The following is a 22,069-nucleotide window of genomic DNA, read 5'->3' as shown; positions in this document are numbered from 1 at the left end:
CACAACTTCTAGTATACACAAATTTTACCGCTTTGTACTCATCTAGAAAATCTTCATAATTAGAATGATAGTACATGTACCTCATCGCTTTGAATGCTTGAGCTTTCGCCTTCTTCTCCTTGATAGCACGATTCATCCCCATACTCACTACGAGCATCTTGACTTGGAGAGTATCTTGAACTCATGAGACAAAAGTCCTCATCTTCATCTCCATTTTGATCAACCAACTAATTTCCACCAATATATTCAAGTCTTGTTACCTTTTCTTCAAACCCATTCTTCATTGTGCAACCAAAAGCTTCTTCTACTTGAGGACATAGTGTATCCCAATATTCCTTTGCACTTTCACATGAAATCATTTTAACCCTTTCTTCACTAGGAAGAACTCTATGAAGTAATAATATAGCATCAAATTTCTTTAGCATTTTGTTCACTACTTCATCATATTAGAATTTTGATTTCACCATGTTTGAAGATTCTTGGGAAACATAGTTTCCTCCCTTGATGATTCTCCACATGTCATAATCTTTTGATTTGACATAGATCTAAAATCTTATCTTCGACACATAGACATCTTCTCTATCAAAGATTGGTGCTTCATTAGCCAATCTTTAAATGTATGTCATCGTTTGAGTTGATCCCAAGAACGTTTGACTCGGGTTTTTACCCAAAATGATTTTTGACTCAATCAAAAACGTTTCTAGAGCAAATTGTAATGAACCGCCTTTTTCTGTTTACTTTCCATTTAATTACTTTAAAGTCCGTTATTTAATTATAACATCTCTCATTAACTTGCGTTTTTAAAATATTTCATTTAGATAATTCACGCAACCGCTTTCAAAGTCTAGGGACTAATGTTGCCAAGTGGGCAAAGATGTGACTAGGTCAAATGGTCAAACCTCCTCCTCCTCCACTCATTCAACCTCCTTTCTTTTTGATACTTCCACTTTATGCTCTCAACACCCAATTCAAAGATGCATCATCCATTTTAGATCTAGCAAGCATTCTTCAAAACAAATTACATATTTGGAATCCTTGCATCTTCCTCTTCGAATCCGTACCAACTTCATCTCATTTGGGTAACTTTCTAAAAACACTAGATTTTATGTTCTTGATGTTTTTGACTATTAAAAGTATTCATTAGTGTCTATGGCTCAAGTCTAACATGAATATTTGAATTATTTGCTCAATCTTGTTATTTTGAGTAACTAGCATGAACTTGAAAATGAGTGTGTTAAAACTTGAGTTTTGGTTGATTAAATGTTGTTATAATGTTAAAGTTCATGTATTAAATGTGGTACTAGCATCACTAGCTTCAAATTGATGTGTATGTTGACTTAGAAAGACTCCATTAACATGATTGATGAATGACAAAATTGCATGGGGGGTCCATGTGGTATGTTCGAAATAACAAGCGGAGTCCAAAAGAATTTTTTCACCTTAGGGGGTTACTGTGGTTTGCAATAGTTTCACGGGGGGTCCAATTGCCTAACGTCCGTGTAAATCTAACGGTTAAGTGGTGCACATGACTTGCACACGAGGGTATTTTCGTCAATTTTGTTCCTTATGTCTTCTGACTCACCCACTCTTTATTCATCCTCATCTTTTTCTATCATCAAATAATAAACCCTAATTTTATTGAATCAACTAACCTCAAAACACAGTCAAATCTAAATCCAAATCAATTAACTAATAAGCATTCGAGCAAAGATTTGGTAATAACAAAAAGTGTTTATTCACATATCACGTTTACGTAATTGAGACATATTACAAGATTCTACTAATTACATCAGATACAATTCATAAACCTCATCACATACAGAAACTAATAAGCATTTTTATCTAAGAATTTGTAATAACAAAAACTATATGTGTACATATCAGTTTTACATATAAACATACAGAGTATAATTTAGGGTTTAAAAATCAAACTGACTTCACTTTCACATCACCGCTAAACCTACTTCTAATTATAATTCAAACATCACAATAATTCTACCTTAAATCAATTTTTTCTAAACCTATAAAAACACAATCCATAGAAGATCACATCTCAAAATTATGCAATCAATAGAACATTACATCTCAATTCAAATACTGATAGCAAAATACCAAAAAATGAAGAAGAGTTGCAGTATGTATTTACGCCGTTGATTAGCACATCAGTGACATCAACAATCGAAGAACTTACTTATCTTCGCATACACATATACGTATATATACAATTTTAATTTTTGTTCTTGAATCATCCGATTTTTGTTCTTGAATGATTTTTGCTGCTATTTAATTTTTAATCTTGAAATACTAGATCACAAAGGTCAGATGAACAAATTAATAGTAATTGGAAAAATTAACATAATAATGATATTTTAGGAATTTGAAGAAAGGTTTTGGGGTGGAGAAACTAAGAAAAGATATTGGGTTTATGAAGGAGAAACTGAAGAAAATGAGAAGTGGTTAAAGAAGAAAGGGAGAGAAGCAAATGGTATAATTAACTCAAAAATAAATAATAAATTAAAAAGGCAAATTTTGACTAAATGACCATTCTACCCTCATGTGCCTAGCACATGATGAATTTTAACAGAGTTTTTAATAGATGTTAGGTAATTGGACCCCCCGTGAAACTATTGCAAACCACAGTGACCCCCCAAGGTGAAAAAATTCTTTTGGACTCCGCTTGTTATTTCGAACATACCACAGGGACCCCCATACAATTTTGTGTTGATGAATTTATTATTTTTGGTTAAGGTTTGGTAGCCTTAAATGTGAACTTTGGTGCATTAAATGCTTTGCAATGTTGTTTGTAAGTATTTAGTTGTATTGTATGCGTAATTACCTATGAAACGGCGTACTACATGTGTGCATTTATTTCTCGAATCATCAAAATGCATTTATAAACTTGAAGCATTTATGATGAACATTAAATGAACATTCAACTTGGATTTGATTATTGTAAATGATGTTTTCGGTTATTGAAATATGTTTAGTTGTGTTCCTCGTCAAATTACCTTTCCAACGATATAAGATACGTGTCTTGAATGTTCACGGTTCGTTATTTGTGTTTGAATAAATTTTGGTTAGAGACTTAGACATTTGAAACAACCCAGGGACCCGCTCGAGTACATTGCCGCGGCGTGGCCCTCACCTGGCACAGAGCGGCGTTTGCCGTGTTTAGGGACTGTCCAACTTCGCACTTTTTTGTTTAATTCCAACTATGCTACGCACCTCTGACTAACATGTAACTTGTTCTAACATGCTCATATATGATTATATAACTCAGAAAACTTGTCCGAGACCCGACCCGAACGTGTTGACTTTGACTTGACCAAAGTTGACTTTTATTTAAACTTAACCAATACCTTATTTAATCGTTATAACCTTTTTCTTATACTTGATTCTTGCATGAAACTTGATAACTTGATTCACATGCTACATAATCGAGTCGTAACGAGCCATAGGACTAATTGAACAACTTTGACCAACCGTGTTTACCAATATTGATACAACCTATTTGTTTAGGTCAAGACTAGCATTCGTTCTTGCGCACATTTACTTGTGAAGTACATTTATATTCGTGCACTCAAGGTGAGATCATAGTCCCACCTTTTCAACAACTCTTACTCTTTAAATTATGGGATGAGAAACATATACGTATCATACTTTTATACTTTGAACACAAGTATGAAAAAAAAACATTCCATGTGCGAGTTAGAACAAAAAGGCCTCAATTCAATTATCATTAGTTACACTTGCAGGGTGTAAACGTGAACTTATGTTGTGTGTATCCATACGGGTTTTCGAGTATATAGTGTAGGTTCTAACACTATGATAACGGGGTACGTGAACAGTTAAGTCTTGATAATTGGGTGCTCCACAAATGAATAACAATTTTGGAATGTAAACGATTTAGATAATCAACGTTATGGAAATAAAAAAATCTTGTGGTTCAAAAACAATGTTTACTAATACACCTATGATTTCACCAACGTTTTTCGTTGACAGTTTTCTATATGTTTTCTCAGGTCCTTGAATGCTAGATGATGCCGCACATTATTTTGATACTTGCTTGGATGTCTAGTATACATGCATACATGGAGCGTCTTTTTACTTTACTTAAATTGTGTCGCATAGGTTTCAATTGTACTTAAAACGTTGTAACATGTTTAGTCGTTGAACTACTTTGTAAACTTTGGAACATCCCCACATTTGAAATGAATGAGACATTTTTTTTTGGTCAAACGTTGTTTTAGAGACTTATGGCCACATAACGGGACCTAAGTAGACGGCACCGTCAAATGACAATTTTGTCAGGTCGCTACACAAATGTACGAGCAACCGCTCTGATACCAATTGTAAGTAACTAGAGGGAGAGTGAATAGTTACTTAATACGATTTTTAAAACTTTTTCGATGATCAATACAATTTGAACAATGCTTGATCACGTTAGTCAACTCAAACCAATGTGGGGTGTGTTTATATTTATAATAATGCGGAATGTAAAGTAAAGAACATAAACGCAAGGATTTATAGTGGTTGGGGTGGATGTTAACTAATCCACCTTAATCCACTCCCCGATTCACTAATCGGTATTTCTTGCTTCACTAAGCACCTTTCGTCAAATAGGGTGGAGATCCGATTTACAAGCCTTATACTTCTCTGTAGACAACAAACCTAATCCTTCTATCCCTTTGAATGATTACCTCCAACTTATATCAACTTTTCTTAAACTTGGACAAGTATTAATCTCCAATGAGATTAATCAACTTCCTAGTTCCCTTTAAGGAAGAAGATAGCTAAGCTAGCATATGCCTCTAATTACAAAGTACAAAGACTCACCCTTTTTTCAGTGATGACAATCCTAAGACAATTCTAAGAATTAATACATCACTATGTAAACTCACAAAGATAAGAATTTAAAAGTAAGTTTACAAACACCCCTTTTATAATCTATGAGATTATAAAACTTCTTTTGCTAATCACAAATATATGTATGAATGTTATGTTCTTGTGATTGTCTGATGATTTTGAGTTGTAGCATGCAAGAGGTTCATATCTTCAAATTTCTCCAAGCCTTGCTATTTATATGGAGAGATAAAAAGATCTGCCCTGTCTGCGGCTTAACCCACAGTCGACCGTTGGTCAACCGCACGCGTTCCAGTCCAAAATATATATCTGTTGCATAGCCATTTGAATCAGTTTTGGATATCACTCCTTGGACATTTTACTTCATTTAACACCTGCAAAAAGATACCCAACATCCTATACAAGTACTATATGCATCAAATGTCCATTTACCTTGGATGTATTGCCTTGATAGTGACATGTCATGCCCAAAGTCGAAATTCTAACATTCTTGGATACAAGACATGATAATCATTTGAGGCAATCTCAGTTTTTTCATAAATCTTTATTTTTAATTAACACAATTGCTATCTTTATTGGTTGGTCAACATGTTATTGATGACACAAATTCAATTTAATCACAAAGCATGCTAGTATTCAAATTTGAACTTGTTTGTAATTAATTAAGTGTGCTAATGATGTCTTGACAAATTAAGCAAGTGATAACAATTAGGCACGTTGTAGGACATCAATTTAATCAAGTTTAAACTTATTCATAAACTTAATTTTAGACTTAAGCAACCCTATGTTTGTTAATGTTTCATTGTCTTTTAAGCTCATTAGATTTATAACATTTTACGAATTATCCAAGTAACATATGAATATATTAAAGTAGTCCAAATACTAGTTGGTTGAACCCAAATTATAATACATAGCAACACATGATTGATACATATATCTATATTAACTAACTACTTATCATTAAGCATTTAACACTTAGTCAAAACGATACACATATACTAATAGAAAGTAGTCAAGTAATATACATGTACTAACTAGCAAGAGATCACTAAGTACATAGTGATAACATAGCCTTAGACTGAGAATATGGAAGTTTTACTTGCAGAGTGACATTTGCAAGATTAATGTATAAGCATGCATTAATGTCCAACACATGTACAAAGAAAGAGCAACTCTTGGTTGGGACTTGTTGACCATCCTAAGAATGTCTAGATACATTTTAGATGTACATGTTTTCCTAATAACACTGATGTGTTTTCATTATTCAATGCTTAATTATCATTAATGTGTCATTAGGTGTGATTAACCAAGATTAGTGTTCTAGTATGACGACCCTCAATTTTCCATTTCTTTTTACTATTCCACTATTAAGATTTCTTGTACTCGTAAACTTTGTTTAACAAACTTTGATTAAATAGTATTTTTGATCAATATTTTCTGTTAATATAAAGTTTATGTAATGTGTGATTTTATGTATATATATACTATATGTATTAATATAATTGTGACAATATTTATAAGTAAAAACTAATATAAACTAATTAGAACCAAATTAAAAATTAATAAAAGTTACGGATTAATAAGTATATATATATATATATATATATATATATATATATATATATATATATATATATATATATATATATAATCATGTAATTGCCGAAAATAAAAAAAATAATAAAATAAATAATAAGTATTAGTAAAAGTATTCGGCCAAATTAGAAAATTAGGGGAGATTACCTTGATCACTAAGTATCCACAATCCTAGTTTAATCCTAATTTTTGTTCTTGATCACCAAGTTAACTTAGAATCCTAATCTTGATCCAACACTTGTTCATCCCTATTTAAAGCCTCATATTTTCCATAATTTGCATCACACAATAAACCCCAAAAAGTCCCATTAGTGAGCTGCATTAGTCGACTGGTTCCAGATTTTCCCCTCTTCTTTTTGTTGACTAAACAGCCCTTCATCACAGCTATTTTAGTCGACCATAAACCTCCCAAAATAGCCTGCTTCATCGCCACTCTTCTACAGTCAATAATAGCCCATTCATCCTCCTGTTTTGCTACAAATCGACCACCATAACAACCCTTTAATCTCATGTTTCCCTGCTGCAAGTTTCGTGATCAAACAGCCCCACAATCACTCGTTGCTGCTGCGTTTCCTGCTTGTTTTCTTGCTGTTTCTGCGAACCAAAACATCCCAGGAATTGACCCATCATCAAACCATTGTTTCTACTGTTTATTGTTTTCTGTCGTGACCAAAGAAGCCCAAGAAACCCTTTCAATTGGGTCGTGAGTTTTGTGATGACCCAGAAATTTCCGATCAAATTTAAACTTAATCTTTTTATGATTTTGATATGATAAGAAAAGTCTGTAATGTTGAGTCTCAAAAATTTTGAATCATGTTCATGTATTCAATTACCCTTCGACTGTTCCCGACGATTCACGAACAATTGTTTGTAAATAAATATGTATATAAATATAAATGTAAGTATATATATGATTTATATACATAATCTTTATTATATGTAAATTGTAATACATATTAAATATTTATTATATATTATTACATATAATATATAGTTATTAGATACTACCTAATTAGTAAATTGTAATATTAATATATTTAATTACAAGTTAAATTATAAATGTCATTATTATTCAATACTATTAAAATTATTAAAATTTATTATACAATTAATTTGTTATATTATTACTAATATTATTGTTATCATTAACATTATTATTATAAGTAGTAATAAAATTATGATCTTAGTTATTATTATGACATTATTATTATTATTTCTATTATTATTATTAATATTATTATTATTATTATATTATTACTATTATTATCATTTATAATATAAAGTGTAATATTAATAACATTATATAAAGAGATTAATTATAATTTATAAATTACTGATATATATACGGTTATATATATATATATATATATATATATATATATATATATATATATATATATATATATATATATATATATATATATATATATATATACACACACACACACTAATATGTGCACAGATTACAGTTACAGATATATGTATAAAAATAGATGTATATATATACGATATTTATACAGAATATATATGGATATATACAATTATAAAAATGATTAATTATATAAATAAATACAGAAAATTAGGTATGCTATTCTCAATCATTTTCATGCTGTAGGGAATCTGCTTTATGTCTCCTAAATTGTACCAATTTGGAATTCAATCATAAGAACCCAACAATTTCGGTTATAGTCGACTATATTTATTTATTTAAGTTCGGACAGAATATTGATATGTCGAGCAAATCAAGCTACAAAACAAAATGTATATCAAATTTTATTACTATTGAATAACATTTACATTCTATATAATTGATACTGGAATGTAGAAAAGAAAATCAAACAGAAAAATCGTACGAGTTGTTATATATCATGATCCGCTTTCTATATTTTTATTTGTATTCTTCTGCTTGATTTGATTCTCCTTGTCATCTTCTACCCTGATTAAATCAACATAAGTATCACTCTTTCTCTATGTATATACACCTTACATGCTCGACTAAATTTGATCAACAACCTGCAATCTTTATAATCGCCTTTGATAGCCACCATTTTCCTTTTGGTTGTGTAAACCGTGACCCAAACACCCACCACACTTGATCACCCAAAAACTACCTAAACCGCCACCTTGTCTCTCTCTACTACTTCTCTCTCTCACTTCTAATTCCTCTTATAACAGCTGCAATTGTTCTCACATGCTGCTGTAAACCGAGAGTTACACAATCACCAACCACTACAACTTTATTAATCTGCTATTTCAGCTTCACGTTTTCTGTTTCAAATCGATTGCACCCATATTCCTGATTTGAGTTCTATTAGGAATAAGATGAAAAATTTAATCAATGAAGGTTGCTTATATAATTGCCTTTCCGTTTCTCTCTTTGCTCAAACCCCACAACCACCGAAAGAAAACCAACTACAAGTATTATAATTCCAATTGTTATCATGTGACCCTACTTGATCATTAAAGTATTCGTTTTGACCGAGCAATATGTGGTATTAGTGGAAGACTATTACGTGATCCTTTTTCCTTGTGGTGATTCGACAAAGACATGTAAACAAACCACTTTACACGTTAGGATTTGAGAATTCTCCTTAGAATGTTTTAGTGGTGCTGTAGGGACGATTACAATTAAATAAGAGAGTAAGTATTTAGATGTGGGACGTTCGTAAATTGGGAATAAATTATAATAGAGTGAGGTCGAGCTGTAAAGGGGATTTAATATGTGGTGTTGGTGGGGATATATAATAAAGCTTTGATGATGAAAGTATTTTAGTGCATGTGTTTTTTTTTCTCCACTGATGTTCGGTTACACCCTAACAAACGAGTCCTTTATTTCTATTTTAAATTGTATACTTGTTGTGTGTTGGATCATGGGCTGATCAAACTGTTGTTGGGCCGAGACTAGTATTTTATTGGACCGAAGGGAAACTTGGGCCGTGAACTAGGTTTAGGAAACTTGGGTCAATTTGTATGTTAGGGAGATAAACAGACAGATAAATATAAGGGTTATATTGATATGGGTTGATTTCAATTCAGAAAAACGTGATCAGTTGAGTGGTAGAGGGTGTTTGCGAGTTAGCTAGTGGTCGCGGGTTCGAGTCCAGGCATGGACTGTTTTTTTTAAACACACTTCAATTAAGGTTCTTGAATCAAAGGCCAACCCTGCATTGTTTGGTTTCGTCGTATGAATATTTTTACTACAAAATATTGGATTGTGAGTTCATTTGATTCCCTTTTACTCTTTACATTTTTGGGACTGAGAATACATGCGCTGTTTTTACAACTGCTTTATTAAATGCTTTTGAAATATATTTTGAACTGCGAATACATGAAATTCTTTTATAAATATTTGACGAGATAGACACAAGCAAAACATTTCTCGAATGAATTATTATGCAGACAGAAATTCTGCGGATTATTATTGAATTATGTGGACATGATAATTGCCACCGTTGAATTATGTGGACATGATAATTGCCATTATTGAATTATGTGGACATGATAATTGCCACCGTTGAATTATGTGGACATGATAATTGCCACCGTTGAATTATGTGGACATGATAATTGCCACCGTTGAATTATGTGGACATGATAATTGCCACCATTGAATTATGTGGACATGATAATTGCCACCAAGTGATGTGAATGTTATGTATCGAGAGAATGATTTTTATGCACATGTTATGTGTATTATATTTTGTACACGAGATATGTGTACGGTTACAAAGATTTATGAAAAAGGATTTCGTACACGAGAAAGGTGTACTGTATTTAAAAGATATCGCATGTACATTACAGGAGGGTATAGGATTCGGGCCCATTTGTACCGTGCAACATTTAAATCTTGTGGTCTATCAAAATGATGAATTTTATTATTTTATAATAAACCTATGAACTCACCAACCTTTTGTTTGACACTTGAAAGCATGTTTATTCTCATGTATGAAAGAAATCTTCCGCTGTGCATTTGCTTATATTAGAGATATTACTTGGAGTCATTCATGACATATTTCAAAAGACGTTGCATTCGAGTCGTCAAGTTCATCAAGATTATTATTAAGTCATTCCTAGTTTGGATATATTATGAAAGGGTATGCATATCTGACAACTTTCGATGTAAGGAAAAGTTTATCTTTTAAAAACAAATACAATGTTTGTAAAATGTATCATATAGAGGTCAAATACCTCGCAATGAAATCAACTATTGTGAATCATTTATAATCGATATGGACGGGGCATTTCAAGTTTCCTGCTGCTGTTTCAGTCCATTGTCATCATCATCTTCTTGATCTTCACCTTCTAAAGGTATCCTTAAACCCTAGTTCAATCTTGCTTTCAATCTCTTAAGTTACTTTAGGTATTATGTTAAGTATTATGTTTAATAAGTATGAATTATGCATGAATAATGATAATGAATATGATTAATAAGTTAAGGTTGTTGAATTATGATTATGAATAAAATAAGAAAGTTTATGATTAGATTAATAAGGTTAAACATGTTGAATTGTAAGCATTATGAATAAGTTAATGAAAAGGTTAAAAGTATGATTATAAGAAGATGATTATGATATAGAGTATGATCTTGAATATGAAGTACTGATTTGTTAATTGTTAATGATTAAAGATAAGGATTATGAATAATGTTAAAAGTTTATGATAAGTGATGATTAATGTTATTAGGTTATGATTAAAGGGTTTAATTAGTAATATATGAAAGAAGGTTAGTAAGTAATAATGATAATGGTACACATGCATGCATACGTATGTATGTACATGTGTACATTGTAGCTATATGTGTATGTATGTATGTATATGTACATGTGTATGTATGTATGAGTGTGTATATGTATTAAGTATATATTATAAGAAATTACAATAGGTTGATAAGTTGTTATATGTATATATAGGTATCATCTTTACACTTATGTATATGTAACACATACATAATATATATATATATATATATATATATATATATATATATATATATATATATATATATATATATATATATATATATATATATATATATATATATAACATATAGCTATAAACACATACTTGTATGATAATAATAAAGACTATATGTATGTATCATGTAGGTAACTATATTTATATAACACATACAAAGATTATAGTATGTAGGTATATAAAACATGATAAGGGCTTATAAGGATGGTTAATTAAATATGGGATTATTAAAGTAATTAATAATACTATTATTATAACTTATAAACTTATCGATATAGTAACACTTAATTAAACTAAGTATATTATCACCTATATATATAATTAATAAGTACATTAATGATTTGTTATGTGTATATACCTATAACGTGAAGGTTATAATTAAAGATAGCGTACAAAGACTACAAACATCACCGCTACTTGTGGCCTTGGGTGGTCCTTGTTGCCTTATGGGAACTGCTTGTGGATTTCGAATGCCATGACTTAGATTCTGGTCAAGAATCCTGGGCGCCCGGTAACAACAGATCATTCGAGTGACTTGCATGATAGAAACGAAGTTTGGGCGAGATTGCACAACATCTTTGTTAAGAATTATAATCCGAACTTCTAAATCTAGAAGCTTACTATAAGTGGAAGCTTTTCATAAGTAGTAGGTTTCCAAATATAGAAACTTTTGAGAAATAGGAATTTTTCTCGAAAACCGTCACTGTTAATATAGTTTGCTATATTAACAAACTAACTTTATGTCTATTAGACATTAACTAATCAAAGGTTATATCTCTAGGTTGAGATCTCCGAACACATACACCGTTCTTACATCTTGCGTGGAATTACTTACTTGCTACTAAGGTGAACTTCATAGCCCCACTTTTTAACTCTCTTTATATACTTGTTTTGAATTTTTGGGGTGAGCCACATGCTTGCTTTTAAAACTATTTTACGCTTAGACACAAGTACTCGAAAACTATATCTTGATTAGTTCAAACTGTGCTATGACATGCTTTGTTTCATGCTAAATCTCTGCCATGATATCGTTAGTTGCTACTTTGAAACGGAAACTTAGTTATTATGAGTAGGCCTACTGAGAGCGACATCTCTAACAAGCTGACCTTTGGTCTTTGGTTACATAATAATGATTAAATGGGACCGACAGTTCAAGGTGTCACGGGGTAACTTTGTTTAGTCTCAATATCATACACCTCAGCACTACTAATGAACTGATTAAACTTTATAACTAAATCTTGTGGTCTAAAAACTATTATAAACCTATGTTGTTCACTCAACCATTTTTGGTTGACACTTTAAGCATGTTTTGTCTCAGGTGAAGATTGCTAGAGATATGTTTGCTATTTGGACTTTGCTGCTTTTGGAGTTCACATTTTATTATTCATATTTTTGCATTAAAACACTTAAGTTTACATTTACATTGTTAAGGATTCATTTGTAATGACTTATACTTTCTGCTGCTTTAATACATTGTTTTTTAATTAAAACATCTCATTTAGAGTCGTTCTTGCTGAATACTTGTGTTATGGTATTGGTTAGTCACATATGACCCCCGCTCCCATTTAGGGGGTGTGACAGATTGGTATCAGAGCCAGGTTGTTATAGAGAACCAGGATTGCATTTTATGTATGCCTTATGTGTTAGTTAGGGTGCCTTAGCGATCTTTTGGTCTATAACCTTTCCTGTTTTAGTTTTCTAGTGCTTTACCCATACGTTTTATTTCGTGCTTTTACGTCTTCCTTAGAACCTACCTAACTTCGTTCTTTCGTGTCTTTTAGGATGTCTCGCTTTAGCCCGATCATCATCTCCGACAACGAGTCCGAAGGATCCGTTAACTCACCGGTCTACACACCTGCTACTCCACCTGCATCATCGGTTTATGAACCTACTACACCACCCACATCACCTGTTTACATGCCCGCTACTCCACCACACTCCCCTCCTATGGAAGAATCGCACACAAATGCTAACTATGATGGGGATGACGAGGAGGAAGAGTTTGTGGAAGAGATGGTTGAGGAAGAAGTGGAGGAGGAGCCTTCCGAGGAAGAACCCAAGGAAGAATCCAAATCCGAACCCTCTGTTGCCCTACCTCCCTCTCTAAAGAGGAAGGAACCCTACACCCCCACTAATGATGCTCCTGGTCCTTCCAAGAAACAAGACATGACCGACTTGGCAAAGATCGTTGAACGCTAAGATAGGTTGGCAAAGGAACAAGAGAGCATATTTGATTTTATGTCTGTTTTTATCAAGGACCAAAAGGAAAAGAACAAAGTGATTGAAGGTTTCATGAAGTTTGTTCAAGATCTCCTATGGGATAAGGAGCAAGCGTCTGTTCATGCCCGATTGGCTAAGGTCGAGGAGAGCCAAAACAAATTGGGGAAGATGATGGCCGACAAGGAGGCGCTTCAAGATAAGACAATTAAGGATTTTGAAGATTTCTTTACAAAGTATCTTTAGATATTTGTCCTTCCAGCATATGTTTTCCATTTTCGTATTAGCATTTTCCATTCATTGTAAAGGCTTTGTCTAAAACTACTATCCTAGTTTCATTTCGTGTTATTCAATTTTCGTTTCATGTGTAATAAAAAGATGTTAGTTACCTTTGTAATGTTTAATAAAATTTAAGTGTTTTTATTACATCTCGTTGTTTTCTCTTATATATTCCCTATTACTCGTTGTGTGAAATTTGTGCATTTATTAAACAAACTTATAACTTACTAGCACCATAACTCTTCAACTAATACTGTTTTTGTGTATTGAAGATCATGTCTCATTCAACTCGTGGTGCTAACGCTCTTCCAAATGTCACTTTGACTCCCGCACAATTTCAACAACTGCTTGCTGCCGCTCAAGGCAACAATAATCAAGGGAACAACGAAGAGAATCCACCTACATCATGTACCTACAAGAAGTTTATGAACTGTAAGCCTTCATCCTTCAATGGGAATGAGGAATCAGTCGAGTTAACTCGTTGGTTCAAAAAACTCGAATCAATCTTTCGTATCTGTAACTGTGCGGAGGCCGACAAAGTAAAGTATGACACTCACACACTAGGTGGCCTTGCTTTGACTTGGTGGAACGCTTATGCCCAAACTGTGGGGCTAGATGCTGCTAATGCTATTCCATCGGCCGTTGTGAAAAGAATGATGACGGATAAGTTTTTCCCAAGGAACCAAATTCAAAAGCTAGAAATAGAATTTTGGGAATTGAAGGTCAATGGTACCAATATTGAAGCTTATACCAACAGGTTTATAGAGTTGGTTTCATTGTGCCCGGACATGGTGACCACTGAACAAAAGAAGATAGAGCGAAACATAGAAGGTCTTCCTGATGAGATTCAAGGAACTGCTATTGCTGCTTGTAAAGAGACCTTAGATGCCGTGATACTTATGGCTCAAAACTTGATGATGGCCAAGAGGAGAAAGGTTGCGGCTAATAAACAAGCCGAGGCTAAGTCTAGTGAAGGAAAGAGAAAGTTTGAACCATCTCAAGGTTTAAGCCAAGGTTCAAACAAGAGAGCTGCTGATAGTTTTAGAAGTGGTTATGCTGGGACAAAACCACAATGTAGTCGCCGTGATAAGCATCGTCATGGGAAGTGTATGGCCGAGTGCACCAAGTGCAAGAAGGTGGGTCATATAGCTAAGTATTGTAGAGTTTCTGTTACCTACAAGGTCAAACGCGATTGTTCCAACTTGTTATGGTTGTGGAGAAGTAGGACATTTCCGCAATCAGTGTCCGAAGAACAAGGGTAATACTGGAAATGCTAAGAGCCGTGCCTTTGTGATGACTACTGAAGAAGCCCGTGAGGATGATGAAGTGATAACAGGTATGTTTCTTGTTAACAACATCTATGCTACTGTTTTATTTGATTCTGGTGTCGATAGAAGTTATGTGTCTACTGAATTTTGTGCCTTATTCACCGAAAAACCACAAGCCTTAGAAATTAAACGACTTGTAGAAGTAGCAAATGGTAAGGTTATGAAAGTAGACAACGTATATAAAAACTGTGATCTGATTCTAGCTGACAAACACTTTAAGAAGCCCAAGAAACCCTTTCAATTGGGTCGTGAGTTTCCTGCTGCTGTTTCAGTCCATCGTCATCATCATCTATTTGATCTTCACCTTCTAAAGGTATCCCTAAACCCTAATTCAATCTTTCTTTCAATCTCTTAAGTTACTTTAGGTATTATGTTAAGTATTATGTTTAATAAGTATGAATTATGCATGAATAATGATAATGAATATGATTAATAAGTTAAGGTTGTTGAATTATGATTATGAATAAAATAAGAAAGTTTATGATTAGATTAATAAGGTTAAACATGTTGAATTGTAAGCATTATGAATAAGTTAATGAAAAGGTTAAAAGTATGATTATAAGAAGATGATTATGATATAGAGTATGATCTTGAATATGAAGTACTAATTTGTTAATTGTTAATGATTAAAGATAAGGATTATGAATAATGTTAAAAGTTTTTGATAAGTGATGATTAATGTTATTAGGTTATGATTAAAGGGTTTGATTAGTAATATATGAAAGAAGGTTAGTAAGTAATAATGATAATGGTACACATGCATGCATGCATGCATGCATACGTATGTATGTACATGTGTACATTATAGATATATGTGTATGTATGTATGTATATGTACGTGTGTATGTATGTATGAGTGTGTATATGTATTAAGTATATATTATAAGAAATTACAATAGGTTGATAAGTAGTTATATGTATATATAGGTATCATCTTTACACTTGTGTATATGTAACACATACATAATATATATATATATATATATATATATATATATATAAACACATACTTGTATGATAATAATAAAGACTATATGTATTTATCATGTAGGTAAATATATTTATGTAACACATACAAAGATTATAGTATGTAGGTATATAAAACATGATAAGTTCTTATAAGGATGGTTAATTAAATATGGGATTATTAAAGTAATTAATAATACTATTATTATAACTTATAAACTTATCTATATAGTAACACTTAATTACACTAAGTATATTATCACCTATATATATATATATATATATATATATATATATATATATATATATATATATATATATATATAAAATTAATAATTACACTAATGATTTGTTATGTGTATATACCTATAACATGAAGGTTATAATTAAAGATAGCGTACAAAGACTATAAACATCACCGCTACTTGTGGCCTAGGGTGGTCCTTGTTGCCTTATGTGAACCGCTTGTGGATTCGAATGCCATGACTTAGATTCTGGTCAAGAATCCTGGGCGCCCGGTAACAACGGATCATTCGAGTGACTTGCATGATAGCAACGAAGTTTGGGCGAGATTGTACAACATCTTTGTTAAGAATTATAACCCGAACTTCTAAAACTAGAAGCTTACTATAAGTGGAAGCTTTCCATAAATATTAGGTTTCCAAATATAGAAACTTTTGAGAAATAGGACTTTTTCTCAAAAACCATCACTGTTAATATAGTTTGCTATATTAACAAACTAACTTTATGTCTATTAGACATTAACTAATCAAAGGTTATATCTCTACGTTGAGATCTCCGAACACATACACCGTTCTTACATCTTGCGTGGAATTACTTACTTGCTACTAAGGTGAACTTCATAGCCCCACTTTTTAACTATGTTTATATACTTGTTTTGAACTTTTGGGGTGAGACACATGCTTGCTTTTAAAACTGTTTTACGCTGAGACACAAGTACTCGAAAACTTTATCTTGATTAGTTCAAACTATGCTATGACATGCTTTATTTCATGCTAAATCTCTGCCATGATATCGTTAGTTGCTACTTTGAAACGCAAACTTAGTTATTGTGAGTAGGCCTACTGAGCGCGACGTCTCTAACCAGTTGACCGTTGGTCTTTAGTTACATAATAATGATTAAACGACACCGACAGTTCAAGGTGTCACGGGGTAACTTTGTTTAGTCTCGATATCATACACCTCAGCACTACTAACAAACTGATTAAACTTTATAACTAAATCTTGTAGTCTAAAAACTATTATATACCTATGTTGTTCACTCAACCATTTTTGGTGTACACTTTAAGCATGGTTTGTCTCAGGTGAAGATTGCTAGAGATTTGTTTGCTATTTGGACTTTGCTGCTTTTGGAGTCCGCATTTTATTATTAATATAATTGCATTAAAACACTGAAGTTTACATTTACATTGTTAAGGATTCATTTGTAATGACTTATACTTTCCGCTGCTTTAATATATTGGTTTTTAATTAAAACGTCTCATTTAGAGTCGTTCTCGTTGTACACTTGTGTTATGATATTAGTTAGTCACATATGACCCCCGGTCCCATTTAGGGGGTGTGACATCTAGCAACCAAAACCCCTCTTTGGGAATGAAGGAGGCAACTCTTTTAAGCATGTTTGAATAGGTTTCATGAATTATAGATGCCCAGAAGTGGTCAAACATTTTTGATCATAATCCAGACAGTGGGTTTCTGCGGTCGATCCACGGTCAACCATGGAGTCGACCGTGTAACTTAGATTTCGTAAATCTAATTACAAGTCTCCACGGTCTGACCTACGGTCGACCGTGGTTTAGTCGTGTGCCTTGTTCTTCATTTTAAGCTTTCTTTTGGTTTTTGTCATTTGCTAGAGCAGGTGTGAATTAGTGAAATTGTTTATTTATGTCATGATGTCTACCATTACCTTTATCAATACCCGTTCTAATCCATCTGGATGAATACATTACATTTGGTTACATCGTGAGGTACTTGACCTCTATATGATACATTTTACAAACATTGCATTCGTTTTTAAAAGACTGACTTTCATTACATCGAAAGTTGACGGCATGCATATCATTTCATAATATATCCAACTATAATTGACTTAATAATAATCTTGATGAACTCAACGACTCGAATGCAATGTCTTTTAAAATATGTCATGAATGACTCCAAGTAATATCTCTAATATGAGCAAATGCACAACGGAAGATTTCTTTCATATCTGAGAGTAAACATGCTTTCAAGTGTCAACCAAAAGGTTGGTGAGTTCATTAGTTTATCATAATCATTCATTTTCATCATTTTAATAGACCACAAGATTTCATATATTGACACGCGTAAGTCGCGAATTAAAATTCGTTCTATGGTGAACACCTGGTAACCGACCTTAACAGGATGCATATAGAATGTCCCCATCATTTCGAGACTCACATCGGACATGATAAATCGAAGTAATAAAGCAGTTCAAATTCTCTGACTGAGGCTTGTTAGTGCCCATAGATCTATCTTTACGGTTCGCGTCAATTAGTGGCAATTATCATAAACACCAATTCTTAGGCTACCAAGCTAAAAAGGGGCATATTCGGTTTGATAATTCAACCATAGAATGTAGTTTAAATCACTTGTGTCTATTTCGTAAAGCATTTATAAAAGCAGCACATGTATTCTCAGTCCCAAAAATATATATTGCAAAAGCATTTAAAAAGGGAGCAAATGAAACTCACAATACAATATTTTGTAGTAAAATATTCATACGACGATACTGAACAATGCAGGGTTGGCGTCGGATTCACGAACCTATATCATTTATATATATATATTAACACACATAATTGTAATCGAAAAAATATATATATATATATATATATATATATATATATATATATATATATATATATATATATAAATTTATTAGTTATATCATTTTTATATTAATAATATATATATGTTTCATATATTCATTTTGTATAAAGAAAATATTAATTTTATTATGTTATATGTATTTAATATACCTTTATATCTATATCATTTTTTTATTAAAAATAGTAATTATAATAATACTAAAATAATATTAGTAATGGTGAAAATGATAATATAGATATTACTTAATATTATAAAATGTTTCTAATATTTATGAAAATAATAATAATTATAAAAATTACATTTTTATTACTAACGCTAAAAATTTAGCAAAACTATTAATCATATTGCATATAATAATGATAATATTAATACTACTTATGTTAATAATGATAATAATAATAATACTAATAATAATAATAATAATAATAATAATAATAATAATAATAATAATAATAATAATAATAATAATAATAATAATAATAATAATAATAATAATAATAATAATAATAAATGATACTAATAATGATATTAATACAAAAATGATAAAATTAGTAATAATATTAATAATACTTATAATACCAATCTGATAAAATTATTAATAATGATAATAACAATAATAATAATACTTAAGGATAATACTTGGAATGATAATAATATTAGTAATAACAATAATAATAATAATTATAATTTCTATAATCATAATAATAATAATAATAATAATAAGTGATAAGTAGTAATAATAATAATAATAATAATAATAATAATAATAATAATAATAATAATAATAATAATAATAATAATAATAATAATAACAATAATAATAATAATAATAAATTTTGAAATTAAAAACTACCTCATAAAGCCCTTAAAAAAAATAATGTCCTGAACCGGACTCGAACCCGTGACCTCTCGAATATACCGAACCCAAATACTTATAACCCATATTATATTATCCTTATTTCCCCTTCTTCTTCGAGTTTTAAAGTTACCAAGGATCGAATTTATATATTAACAAGTTATTATCGAGTTTTAGGATTTTAACAATAGACAGCAACCATTTTTATTTTAATCTGAATTAATTAAAATAGAAAACGATTTGAATAAATAACTGTAACAGAAGAAAAATATAAGGAGTAATATAGAATTTGATTTTTGATTTTACAGTGTTTTAGGGAAACTTTATAACATAAATGATGTTGCAAATGCTTCCTTTAAAATTTATAAATTATCAATTTAGCAGGTAACATTGAAGTCAATTCGAATTTTACTATGAACAACTTCTTTGACTTTTCGACCTTAAACTTTGACTCGACAATTAACAACTAATACATTAAATTGAAACCTGTAAATTTCCAGATAGTTTGAGTAATAGTTTCCAAACACAACTGCGTTTCTACATTTTTAAACTTTATTCAAATTCATGATATTGAATATCACAGTCAATACAGTTAAGAACGTCAAATCAAATTTTAACTTTATGATTGTTTTGGATTGAAATTAAAACATGAATAAGGTTTTAAATTGTTCCAGGAAACTATCTGGACCTTCACTTGATCTTAAAACATAAAAAAATACGAATTTTATCAAGAACAAATATGTTGACTTTTTGGAAATAACCTTTGACTCCAAAATTCAATTTCAATATAGAAATTTAGAAATTGAAACTTTCCAGATTATTTAACTGAAGTATTTCTAACAACACTGCATTAATACTTTTTGAAATTTGTTGATAATTCAGATTGTTTGAAAAATCAAATCAATAACAGAGTATTACCTGTATTTTTAAATTTTCTGATTTAATTCGATCAGTTAGGAGTTGTTAATGATTCCTGTGGTTTATATTTGATAAAGTGAGGTGATATGGTTTTGATTACAACTGGAGTCTAACGTTTTATAATATGGTATGGTCGACACTAAGAATCAAATCACATAATAAGAAACAAAATAAAATAAAAAGCAATCAAAAGTGGAAAGTGACTTCGAACGAAAATTGTTTGTATCCCCAAGTGAATTCGACAATTTGTACAATCAGATACAGGATTTGAAAAGATGATATTGATAGGAAACAAAAATCACGCGGTGTGTAACAGATTTTATAAATTAAATATGATTAATATTAATAATTAATAAATATAATAATAATAATAATATTAATAATAATATTAATAATAATAATAATAGATATAATAATAATACTATCAGAATAGTAATAATAATAATAGGTATAATGTTAAGAGTAATAAAATATTAATAATAATAATACATAAAAAATGATACTTTTTAGTAGTTATGTTAAAAGTGATAATTTTTACTAAAAATATTTAAATCATAATTAAATTATAATTTTAATCATTCAGGTAAAAAAATTTATATTTAAAATCTTTTATTTTGATAATCATAATCTTTATGTTATTAAAATTTTATAACTTTAATGATAGTAATAAAAATAATTTTAATAATACTAATATTGATAATAGTATAAATGAAAGTAGTAATAATATTTAATAATAGTATTAGTAATAATAAAGATTTAACATGTTACATGTTACATGTATCAAATTTTACATCTACATATCCTATATTGAAAACAATAACATTACTAATACTGATATTAGTATTAACATAAATTTTAATATTAACAATAATAATGAAAGTAATACTATTGATATAACAATTATATTTTAACTTGTAATTTAATATATTAATATTTCATATTATTGATTATGTAATATGTATCTTATATAATAATCTATATTAAGTATTAAATTCTTATATATTTTAAATATATTTTACAATATAATAAATATGTATAGAAATCATATATGCTAATATATAGATTTACTTAATAACAACAATATTATCTTGCATATTATTTTACATACATGATTCTAATGTTTCATTTATATTTTAATATTTCCAATTATTATATATAAACTTATTTTTATTTATAATTATATATATATATATATATATAT

The sequence above is a fragment of the Rutidosis leptorrhynchoides genome, chromosome 10, assembly GCF_046630445.1.
Source record: "Rutidosis leptorrhynchoides isolate AG116_Rl617_1_P2 chromosome 10, CSIRO_AGI_Rlap_v1, whole genome shotgun sequence".
In the NCBI taxonomy this organism is placed as follows: Eukaryota; Viridiplantae; Streptophyta; class Magnoliopsida; order Asterales; family Asteraceae; genus Rutidosis; species Rutidosis leptorrhynchoides.
The sequence above is the reverse complement of the archived record's forward strand: the minus strand, read 5'-3'. Positions refer to the sequence as shown.